The 12097-nt window shown below is 37.0% G+C and overlaps 1 protein-coding gene across 1 annotated transcript in view; it reads right to left on the bottom strand.

Moving 5' to 3' along the window:
• Positions 1–12097, bottom strand: part of SETD2 (SET domain containing 2, histone lysine methyltransferase) — a 97916-nt gene that overhangs the window by 20505 nt on the left and 65314 nt on the right. The window lies entirely within an intron of this gene.

Here is a 12097-nt window from a genome sequence, read left to right as displayed (position 1 = left end):
TTAACATCTACAAGGCTTGTATGATCTCATTAGTGAAGTAGCAGTCTAAGTAACTGGGCATTACATTTCTAACATGAATATACTTCCTGATAATTTGTGTATGCTTCCTGCATATAAAATTCAGTCATCTATAGTTCCTTTATTGAGATTATTCATAAGAACGATTCTAACATCTCACTTACTACCTCTCCATAAAGAGAAGAAAAGGTTAGTAGTAACTCAGCTATACAAAAAGACACTTCAGAAAAATTATGTGTGTAAAGACAATTCCTGCTAGCAGCACATCTTTCTATAAACGTACAACCAACTTGGCTAACAGACAAACGTAGTATCTACTTTCATACTGCTGTCATTTTTTAAAAGGGAAGATAAACATTCGATCATTGTTGCTCTTGAAACAGCATCTAATACTGTACCAAAGTTATTCCTGAGAAATGTAAAGTGTGTTTTAGGCCCTGAGATACCTTTCTTGCTGCATAAATCTAAGGCCTAGAACCTGTTCTGTTCCCTTGTAGCCCCTCACTGTTGTGGTCCTTCAAGTGGCTCTTGGGCACAACACTTCCTACCTTATTAAATGGATAAATGACAAACCCACACACTATCAATGGTACATCATGATACCTCCCTTTAGAGTAACCTCATAATATTGAGCATACCTGTATGACCTGGTAATCCCACTTTTAAAGGAACTGCACTAAAAAAAAAAAAAAATCAAAGAACTCCTCCTCCCACAGTCTTGTTGACTCTAGCAAATTCATAGAAAGTAAGAAATAACCCATATGGCACACACGTGGGAAAGGGTCAAGATGTAATATTCAGTTGCCATTAAAAATGACAAATGTGGATCACACAGAATTAGAACAATCTATATGAATGCAGTTTTTTATTTTATTTTTTAAAGATTTTATTTATTTATTTTAGAGAGGAGAAGGAAGAGAGAAACAGAGGGACAGAAACATTGATGTGTGAGAGAAACACAGACTGGTTTGCCTCGTACATGCCTGCAACCAGGGACCCAGCCCACAATCCAGGCATATGCCTTGGCTGGGAACTGAACCAGTGACCTTTCGGTTCACAGGCCAGCACTCAATCCACTGAGCCACACCAGGCAGGACTGAATGTAGATTTAAAAAAAATAATCCTACAACATACAGAATGTGGTTAAGGAGCACCATCTGGGGGACTTATGTACAAATGTAGCAGCTTTGCCCATCCCCTCCTAGGCTATGTTTCCCCTATAGGACTTCCACTACAGCTGGGATTCTCAACTCTGGCTGCATACTTAGACCATTCCGGGGAACTTTTATTGACTCTAAAACTCTGAGCATGGGACCCAGGCATCTGTATTTTCAAGAAACCCCCAGGTGACCCTGGATGCCCAGAGAAGATTGAGACCCACTGAACTACTGGCTTCTTTTAGTAGCCCTTACTCACTATTCACAAGGACAATTTGAGAGACAGAACTACACATATGCACGCCTGTCCTCAGCTCAGACCACAGCGGGCCTCCTCTTGGGCTGCCTTTGGTGGGAGACAGGGTGTATTCCAATCTGCCCCTCCGAGGGACGCCTGCAGTTGGCTAGCAGTCAGTGTCCGCCTGTAAACTGAGTCAGGAATAAAGGCAGGAAGGACAGAGCTGATACCCTTAGCTCTGTCTGGTTCCTCCTGCCTGCTTCTCAGAGGGGTTACCAAACTTAGGAAACAGTAATAAAGCGACTCACCAGCACCCACCCACACTACGGGGAGAAAATGGGTATTCTGCCAACTAGGCACTCCAAAAGATAACATGTTCATTCATGAAAGGTGAACAGAAAAGATGTAACAAGGGATGTCTGTGTCGACTAAGAATTACACAATTTTAACCTGCTTAGCTTCTTTTGTATAAGGTCTTGGCATTGTAAGTATTCATTACAAATACTTACAGTAATTTATTACACAGACCTCAAGTTGGGGACCCATTCTGTGGTGGCTGTTAAGTACCAGAGGAAATATTTCTCAAAGATGCATTCTTAATTCCATTAGAAAGTTTTGAACTACTGCTAAGTAGAAAATGTATTTTGATGTTCACAGAATGGATGGCTAGTGGCCAAGAGCGACTGACTGTTAGTGAGTGCCTAACACCACGGAGAACGAATTCTATCAATACACACCTAAGCACTTAGAGCTACTAACTTGACCCTCCCCTACATATACTTGAAATGGCATACAAAACTTAAACTGGAAACTCAGGTTTACTTTGAAGCCCTGAAAATAAAACTAAATGTTTCCAAAGTCCCACAATACTGAAAACTGAGAAGGAAGCAGCCACGTGAAGATTACTGTACCACTTTTTGAGATCATTCCATCTTGTGAATAAGTAGCAACAGTGTTAGCCTACATGGTATGGAAGTCTGTTTGGAATGATGTCATACCCACAGGCTGAGTTGGCTTAATTTACATTAACCCTTTACATGTAAAATCACTTAGTTAAAAATTCTACTCAGGAGACTGACATATTATGAAAGGACACTGAACTGTGAGTCAGGGAACCTTGGTTCGAGGACTAATCCTGCCCTCTGAGGGTCCTAAAAGAATACGGTTTCCAACTCCAACTAGTGTTCTATTTTATTAAAATTTTATTTATTTTTTTTTAGAGAGGAAGGGAGGGAGGAAGTGAGAGAAACATCTATGTGCAAGAGATACATCAATTGGTTGCCTCTCGCACACCCCCAACTGGGAACCTGGCCCACAACCCAAGTATGTGCCCTGACCGGGAATCGAACCAGCAACCTTTCAGCTCACAGGCGGGCACTCAATTCACTGAGCCACACCAGCCAGGGCCAACTAATATTCTTTACACATCTCTCTGTTTTCTTTCTTTTGTGTCTAGGTGCTGCTACCAAATAACATACACACTCATATACATTCAAGCCACAATTCTTCAGGGCCAAGATTATCTCAGGCTTTACTATGTCTCGAGCACCAAGAATAGTGCTGGGCACATAACACTCGATTACTGCTGAATAGACCAACAAGTGAAATTCTACTTCCAATTTGTAGAAATCAACCGTATATTGCTAAATAAACTCAAAGTACTATATACATCATGCTTTTTATCACTAACCCTATACCATCACTGTCTTTCATCCCTGGTTAAAAGCATTATTTACAGGCCTCACACATAACCATAAACATTGCATATTTCCAGGCTCAGACAAATAAGTGTGCCTCTGCAACATTGTAAACTCTTTTCAATGCTTAGAACAGCCTACCCTTGGCCAATCACTCCTCTTCAATAGAAGGCTCGAAAATCAATCTTCAGATACTATCCAGTAACACTGAGTCATTGAGAGGCTCATGCACCATCAATGTACCCAATGTTCCTTTTATAAAAATGTTTAAATGTAGGCGGCGATGTTATTTGTGGAACTATGATTTGCTCATTTATATAACCACTTGAGTAACAACTATGTGTGAAAAGCAGGTATGAAGGGTCTCCTATGTTTTGGATACTGGAGATGCACTGTACCTCTTGCCAAGGGTTCACAGACTAGTAATAAGCATGGCTAACGCTTCCTATTGTGTGCCACATCCTGTAACTGCATTCTTATGTATTCTTAAACTGCTAAAAGGGTATTACTGCTATATCTACAGTAATACAAAATAGGCTCAGTGGGGTTAACTATTCCAAGGTCATACATACTGTGACAAAGTGAGTTACATACTGCACCCAGAGTCCAAGCTTAGGTTTGCCTCTGTATAAAGCACAAACTCTTAACCACTATTACTATTACCTCAAGAGAAAGTAAACATACACGATCCTATGATAGGTATATATGAAATGTAAGTAAAAAACAGAGGGATATTAAAACTGGTTTGGGCCTTAAGAGAGAAGACTGGGAAAAGCATCCTGAAGGAAACAGACATCTGCCTTGTCTTGAAGCATGACTAAGAGTTGTACATAGAGAGAAAGAGGTGGAAAATACAAACATGGAAGACTGAACACATGTGTTTATTCCAAGTTTATCCCTAAGTCCCAAAAAATGACAGAAGAATAAAAATGATATAAACTCGTCTACAGTATCTTTTCTTTCTAAGAATATTATGTGGTACTAAGTGTGTATATATAAATATTTTATTCTATTCCATGCACCTTCATGTTTTTTTCTTGATGATTCACACGCAGAAAAAAATCCCACATCCGTGAAATAAGATGCTCTTTAAAAAAAGACACCAAGAATAAGAATAAATTCTTGGTAAGTAAAACTATGACAGAAAAAAAAAAAAAGGGTTGAGTGTCTCCCAGAAAGCAAGGGAAAAAGAGTCAAGAAGGAAAATGGGGAATTACAAAAAAAGAATTAGAAGGTAAGTGCTGGAAGTGTACACGTAGTGGCAGCTATGCCAGAAAGCAAGGAGAGAAGAAACTGAGGAGAGAAATGATCAAAAAATAACACAAGAACATTTTTTAGAACTGAAAAACAAGAGCCACCACATGGAAAGGGCTCAAGTACCTACCACAGCAAAGGAACTGAAGGGGCATCAGACTTCAGTCACAATGTAAGCTAGATAACGATACGATATCTTGAACACTTTAAAGGAAAATTTATGTCTTAATGATAATTATAGGATCTGCCAAGCAAGCAAGAATAGAATAAAGGTATTTTTCAGATCCACAAGGTCTCGATTTTATGTACCAGAAGAGAATGCTGAAGACCAAGACTCAAGGGTCTCAGATTCGAGATTCTAGAGCCTGCCTCACACATCTCATAAACTGCCTGCAGTGCATATTGTGCCGTACTGGGTACTTAAGACCTAACAGTTTCTGAAAGAGTGGTGGAAAAGCTTTGAAAAGTTATTGTAAGTGAATTATCCAGCATTTAGAATACGATACAGGTTTATATTAATACATGTATGCATATAAATTCAACTGGGCATTCAATATAGATCATGTACTGAATCTTTACTTTTGTGCAAATGACCAGAAGATAGTGGTTATTTAAAAAAAAAAAAACACCTGCAAAAAATATGAAGATATATCACTCAAATCCGTTACAATTTTGAAAGAAGTTGTCTTCCAACAATACTGTGCCTAACAGGGAAGTTTAGTTATCTGAAAAAAGCATTTTTTTGAGCAATTGCTATAATCAGCAATTTTTTACATTAAACGGGGTAGATGTTCTTAATAAAGCTGTTAACAGAAATGTACATCTGAAGATGAAGAACCAGCTTGTAATAGAAAAATATTATGAGTTTGAAGGGCAAGTGGGAAAGAGAAACCACAAAGCTAAAAACAAATTTGAAATTTAGGAAATAAGCTAAGACAATAGATCCACCATTTGGGATAATCTTAAGAAACAGTCATTTATGTTGTGATACTGTAGGAGGCTGTCAAGACAGAAAGTGTATAAAGAAAAAATAGGCTGATTTGAAAGAAAATGAAACACTTGTTAGCATTCCCACTTCTGGGTAAATGTCCAAAGGAAATGAAAACAGGATATCAAAGAGATACCTGCGCTCTCAACTTCTTTACAATATTACTTGCAATAGCAAAGATATGGGAGCAACCTGTCAGCAGCTGAATGGCTAAAAAAGATGTGTTATATATACACAATGAAATATTATTTCATCATGAGAAAGGACAGCTTGCTATTTGTGACAACATGGATGGACCCTGAGAATATTAGGCTAAGTAAAATAAATCAAACAGAGAAAGACAAATACTATATGATATCACTTACATATGGAATCTAAAAAAGCCAAACCCATAGAAATAAGAAATAGTGGCTATTACGGGGCTAGGACGTAGGGTGGGGAAAGGTGAGGTGATAGTCAAAGAGTACAAATTTCAAGATGTAAGATGAGAAAGTTCTGAGAAACTAATATACAGCATAGTGAATAGTTAAAAATACTGTATTTATGTATTTTTATGTATGTATGTATTATATAACTGACAGGTGCCAAGAGAACAGATCTTCAATGTTCTCTCCACAAAAAAAAAAGAAATAATTATATAATACAGATATTAGCTAACATTATGGTGGTAATCAGTTTGTAATATATAACTATCAAATCAACATATTGTATACCTTAAACTTATGCAATATGTCAATTATATCACAATAAAGCTGGGAAAATGTAGATACTAAAACAAAAAACTGTTTTAGCTCAAGAAATGTTATACAGCTACGATTCTGATGTTTTTGTCTTTATTATATGAATCATAATTCCCCAAAGCAGTTAGATTGTATTTAAAGTTACAGTAGCCCTGGGTATTGTGGCTCAGTGTCAGCCTGTGAACCAAAAGGTCACCAGTTCGATTCCCAGTTAGGGCACATGCCTGGGTTGTGGGTCAGGTCCCCAGGTGGGGGCATGGGAGAGGCAACGGATTGGTGCATCTCTCACTCATCAATGCTTCTCTCCCTCTCTAAAAATAAATAAACAGAATCTTAAAAAAAATAAAGTTATAGTAAACAGAATCTTCTATTAAAAAAGATTCTCTTTTAATTACAGTTTTAAAATTAATACCCATTTTTGGTTAAAAAGCACTTGAGCAAGTCACCTACTAGGTCATTAAGCAGGCCTAAACTGGAACGTTTTCATCCAACAGTCCCAAAAGTGCTCACTGGAAGTTTGTGGGCAACGCATTGCAGCACATGTTAACACGTCCCAAATGAACTGCTGGAAATAGGTTATAAAATAGGATCAAACAAAATTACAAGACAGGATTTTATAATAAATACTTTTTCTGGAAAGGATAAAAATTTAACACTAATGTAGACTGCTCTTGAGCTAATGAGAGTATAATTAATTTTTTACCTTTTATTATGTACATATCAGATTATCTATTATATGGTAACATTTACTTTTTAAAACTAAGTCTAGATTATTTCATTTTCCTTGTTGGCAAGTACAGATCAAACTGAGTATGTGTCAGTCAAACCATTTCTCCCATTTCCCTAAAACGATAGCAAGACTAAGAACAAAAAAGACTGTGAGCGAGCTGCTACTTTCACATCTGGAAGAAGCAGAAGAGCAGGAGGGAACAGAATGATAGAAAATTTGAAAGAGGAGTTATGAAATATGAAGACCAAAAGTTCAAGAGCCAACTTCAGGACAAGGAGTCCTCAGAGAAAAGGAACTATTTTAAAAAATACTGAAGATGAGCTCAGTTGGTTAGAGAGCTGTCCAGATACGGCAAGGTTGCAGGTTTGACCTCTGGTCGGGGCATGTACAAGAATCGACAAAGGAATGTATAAATAAGTTGAACAACAAATCAATGTTTCTCTCTCTCTCTCCCTAATGAAAAATTAAAAAAAAAAAAAAAAAGAAATGAAGATGAACTTTCCAGACCTAAAAAGATGTAAAAATACTTCTCATTAAACAGGCTAAGAGAGTCAAACAGAAAGTAAAGAAACTAGGACCCAGCATGTCTGCAACTGGGATTACATGCTCCCCCCCACCCCCGCCCAAACCCTGCTACTGGCACACACAGGGAAGCGTAAAAAATGTTCATCACCACCATGTCTATGGTGGGAGAGAGTTAATGGCTATCTGAGTGCCCATCACCAGGAAAAGGATGAATAAAATGTAGGTGCACACCACAAAATAAAACACAGAAATCAGACAAAAAAGGACTAGAAAGAATATAAAACATAATAGATGGATTTCAAAAATAAAGTATTGAAATTTTTAAAAAAGCAATGAGATAACATAGTACCATTTAGATATACTAAAAATACATGGAGGAAAAGTTATTTAACAAAATCCAACATACCTTAATGATAAAAATACTCAACAAACCAGGAATAGAAGGGAAGTTTGCCAACCTGATTAAGGGCATCTATGAAGGACCCACAACTAACATCACACTCCATGACGAAAGTCTGAATGAAAGCTTTCTCCCTCAACTCAGAGCAAGACACAGGTGCCGCTTTCACTATTTCTATTCAACACTGTATTGAAAGTGTTAGCCAGGGCAATGAGGCAAGAAAAGGAAATAAAAGACATCTGAATTGCAAAGAAAAAAGTAAAACTATCTCACTTTGCAACGGAAATGATCTTGTATGCAAAAAATCTTAAAGACCCCCCTCCCCAACACACACACACACAAACCCTATTGAAGAGCTCACCAAAATTGCAGGATACAAGACCAACATACACACAAAATAATTTATGTATACTGGCAATGAACAAGTCAAAAATGAAATCGAGAAAATAATCAAATTATTATGTTAGCAGAAAAAGTTAAACACTTAGGAATAAAAGTTTTAACCAAGGAAGAGCAGGGCTAGGGCACTAAAAAATCACAAAACACTGGTTCCAAGAAATTAAAGAAGCTTCCCCTGAGGAGACACTCTCCTAACTTCAGAGGGTTGGGCTCTCAAGAAACCAAAGGGAGTAAGAGTCAGTTTCAGTTTTCAGCCTTATTTGAGAAGCTTCTCGTATTTATGGACCTCCTGCCCCAGGAAGCCCCAGTTTTGCATCCTTTCATGGGCTTCTGAAAACGTCCTGACGTTCAACCATGAATCATAGGTTGAAAGCTCTGCAGCACTAAGGGAAAAAAGGTACTTGAACAAAACATTAAAATGACAGTTTCTATCATTTCAGAATGAATTTTGATTGATTTATTATAGCTTTAAAATCAACAGCAGATTAAGATAAATCTGAAAAGTATACCATAATTCCATGATTTCCCTAACAATATAGAAATCACCATGTGTTGGATCAGAAAAAGGAGTGGACAGAATATAGGATTTAAATCAAAAGACCTGAGTCCATTTTTATTTCTGTCAGTTAAAAGCTAAATTACAACCTCATGAACTTGTTTGCATTCACAGCTGATACAAACATGACCCCAGTGCCCTAGGGGAACTCAAATGACCAACAGAGAAGCAGTCTCTGCTTTTACGCAACGTACAATTTTGAAATGTTGTCTGCTGTAACTGGGAAGGATGTTATGGGAACAGACAGAAAAGGCAGAATACTTTGTCTTGGAGGACTGGAAAGGGCTTTCTTAGAGAAAGGAGAAGAGACATCTAAACAAACAAAACAGTGTTCTCAGGAATGAGTAGGTTTGCGTGTGTGTGAACATTAGTAGCGCAGCCCCACTGATAGGCCGGAAGGGCTTGAGGTAAGACGACATAAATAAACGAGACCAGGCTACGTCATGACACGTACACCTGGTTAAGAAAAGACAAGCTTAATTTTAATAGTGTAATGAGGAACCATTTAAAAGCTTTAAATAGGACAATGACAGGAACACATCTGCATCTTCCAAAAGACGACTCTGGCTACTAAGTATAGCACAGACCGTTGGGGGCACACAGTCATTCACTATAGTAGGTGACTTATTGTTATAACCATTACCATGAAGATAAAATAACATAAAAGTAACTCATGGTCCATGCCCTTGAAGATCTCATGGGCCAGTGAGGGGAAACAAGAATTTACACAAGTAATTTTAGTAATCTGTTAAGATTACTTCCACTGTATACAAATACAGAAAAGGACAGAGGAGGACAAAGGAGGAACTGCAACTGTAACTGAATAAAGGAATATAAAAAAAAGATACAAAGAAAAGAAAGGATATTCTAAGTAAAGAGAACAGCATATACAAGGACATGGAAAGGTTAACATACGGTGGAGCAAAAGTAGGTTTATGGTTGTTCGTAACAACCATAGAATAGATAGGAAAATAACAGAGTAAATAATAATAATACAAGAATAAAGTGTTTTGCATACTCAGAACCATAAACCTACTTTTGCTCCACCCTGCATATAAATAAACAGCCTAATCTGACTCATGAACTTAGTGTTTAAATGAAATTATTGAACAAGTTTAGATAAACATAGAAGTACCACCCCTACTTATTTAGTTCCTCATACACTTAAAGGCATTGTTATTTTAATAATGGTAGTCTGTGTGATGCCATTAAGAGATTCTGATTATTGATCACATCTGTGTTTTTTAAAAGATAACAATGTAGCATAACAAGACATAATATAAATGGGGAAAACAATGGGAGCAAGAAATACAAATAGGAGGCTGTTAAAATAGTCTAAGCAAGAAATGACAATACCCTGAATTAAAAGTGGCAAAGAGGAGACCCATTTTGCAAGTAGAACAAAAGAAATCTCAGGTGCCCTAAGAAATGCCACCTTTTAAGGGATAGGCAGAATAGAACATTAGTGAGAGTCATAGAAGGAAACTCAAGAAAGGGTGTGGTGTCACATTAACAGAGGGAAGAGGTAAGAGAAATGAGAGGTTAAGTACTTCATGAGTACACACGTTCATTCACATACATACAGAAATATTCATATGTATGTATTTTTTACAGTTTGCTGACAGTCCTACAAGTGATGCCCTAGTAGCAATGACTTCATCTAAAGCCTGGATCTTGGTTTCTAAATGTTGTTTTCCACCACAAGGAACCAGAGCTTCTTAGAGAAATGGCTGATTTCAAGGCTGGGTAAGGGGAAGTACAAGATGAGCCTGAAAGAGCATATTAAAAAAAATAAAACAGCTCTGGCTGGTATGGCCCAATGAAATGAAAGCCAGCCTGTGAACCACAAGGTCGCTGGTTTGATTCCCAGTCAGGGCATATGCCCGGGCTGCAGGCCAGCTGCAGGGCTGGGGGCATGCAAGGGGCAGTCAACTGATGTTTCCCTCTAATATGGATGTTTCTCTCCCTTTCTTTCTCCCTCCCTTCCCCTCTCTCTGAAAATAAATAAAAACCTTTTAAAAAATAAATACATACAATGGAGATGTCAAAAATAAATGGAAGGGATGTTATAGAGTATCTCAATGCCCAAATAAGGGACAATTTCATTTAAGCACTGAATAATGGGATTAATGAATCATAATTCATTGAATAAAAACAATAATCCATGATTCTAAACTGATATAAATCAATGAATAAAAAACTAAATGAATAAGCAGGGAAAGCTCTTATTTATGAAAGAATGGCAACCAAAAGACACAGAAAGGAAAGGAATGATGGATTAGAAAATCGCCATCTGGCAACCATCACAGTTATGTGATTCAGGCAAATTCACTGTATGTTGAAACTAAGGGATAAATCTGATGGAAAAACAGGATACTTATGTATTTCCAAAAGTGCTCCTTTGTGATACTTCTTAATTAGAAAGGGAAAAACAGTAACTTTACATTGGAGAAACCTGGTGGACACCACCTTAACTAAGTGATCAAAGTTGATGATGCCAAAAATGGAACAAATCAACATTATGTGAAGAATACCACTGTAATATTCCTAACCAAAAATGTATAACCTAAATCTAAATAAAAGAAAACCCGGTGAGCCAAAATTGAGAAACATTCTAAGAAATTCAAAAGTATTAAAAAATGTGGAGTTTATAAAAGCAAAGAAGGACTGAGGAACTATTCCAGATTAAAGGATTATTAAAGCAATACAATTCAAGGAAACTCTTGCTCTCACGTGTCAGTCTGGAATAGAAAAAATTTTTTTGCCATAGGGAACATTATCTGCACAAATAGCAAAATTTGAATGAAGTCTGTTGATTAAATAGTATCATCACTATAATTTATTGATTTTGATATATCTACTGAAGTCATGTGGAAGAAAGTCCTTTTTATGAAATACCCTTGTATACACTGAAATACTAAGGTCAGCAGGCGTCTTATCTAACTTACTCTTTAAAAAAAAGTTTTAAAATTTAGGAAAAATGATATGGCAAATTTGGTAAAATGTTTAAGTTGAGGGATCTGGGTCAAGTGCTTAAAAAAATTTAGACTGATTTTTTCTACATTTATCACTAAAATGTGTATTACTTGCAGAATACATACACAAGAGTACACATGCAGTTTTCTGGTATGTCTAAAATTATTTAAAAATGTTAAGAAGGATAATTTGTATTTTAAAATTGTGATTGCATATAAAACTAAATGACTTAGCTCAGTATTAGAATGTTTCGAGAAGCCAAACCCTGTACTTTACTGTTTAGATCAGGTGTTGGCAAACTTGCTCTGTAAAGGACAGGATAGCAGGTATTTCAGGCTTTGTGGGTCATCCAGTCTCTGAAGCAACTACTCAGCTCTACCACTGCAGTACCAAAGCAGCCATAGACAGTATGTAAACCA

This window comes from Phyllostomus discolor, chromosome 7 (assembly GCF_004126475.2).
Source record: "Phyllostomus discolor isolate MPI-MPIP mPhyDis1 chromosome 7, mPhyDis1.pri.v3, whole genome shotgun sequence".
In the NCBI taxonomy this organism is placed as follows: domain Eukaryota; kingdom Metazoa; phylum Chordata; class Mammalia; order Chiroptera; family Phyllostomidae; genus Phyllostomus; species Phyllostomus discolor.
The sequence above is the reverse complement of the archived record's forward strand: the minus strand, read 5'-3'. Positions and strand labels throughout refer to the sequence as shown.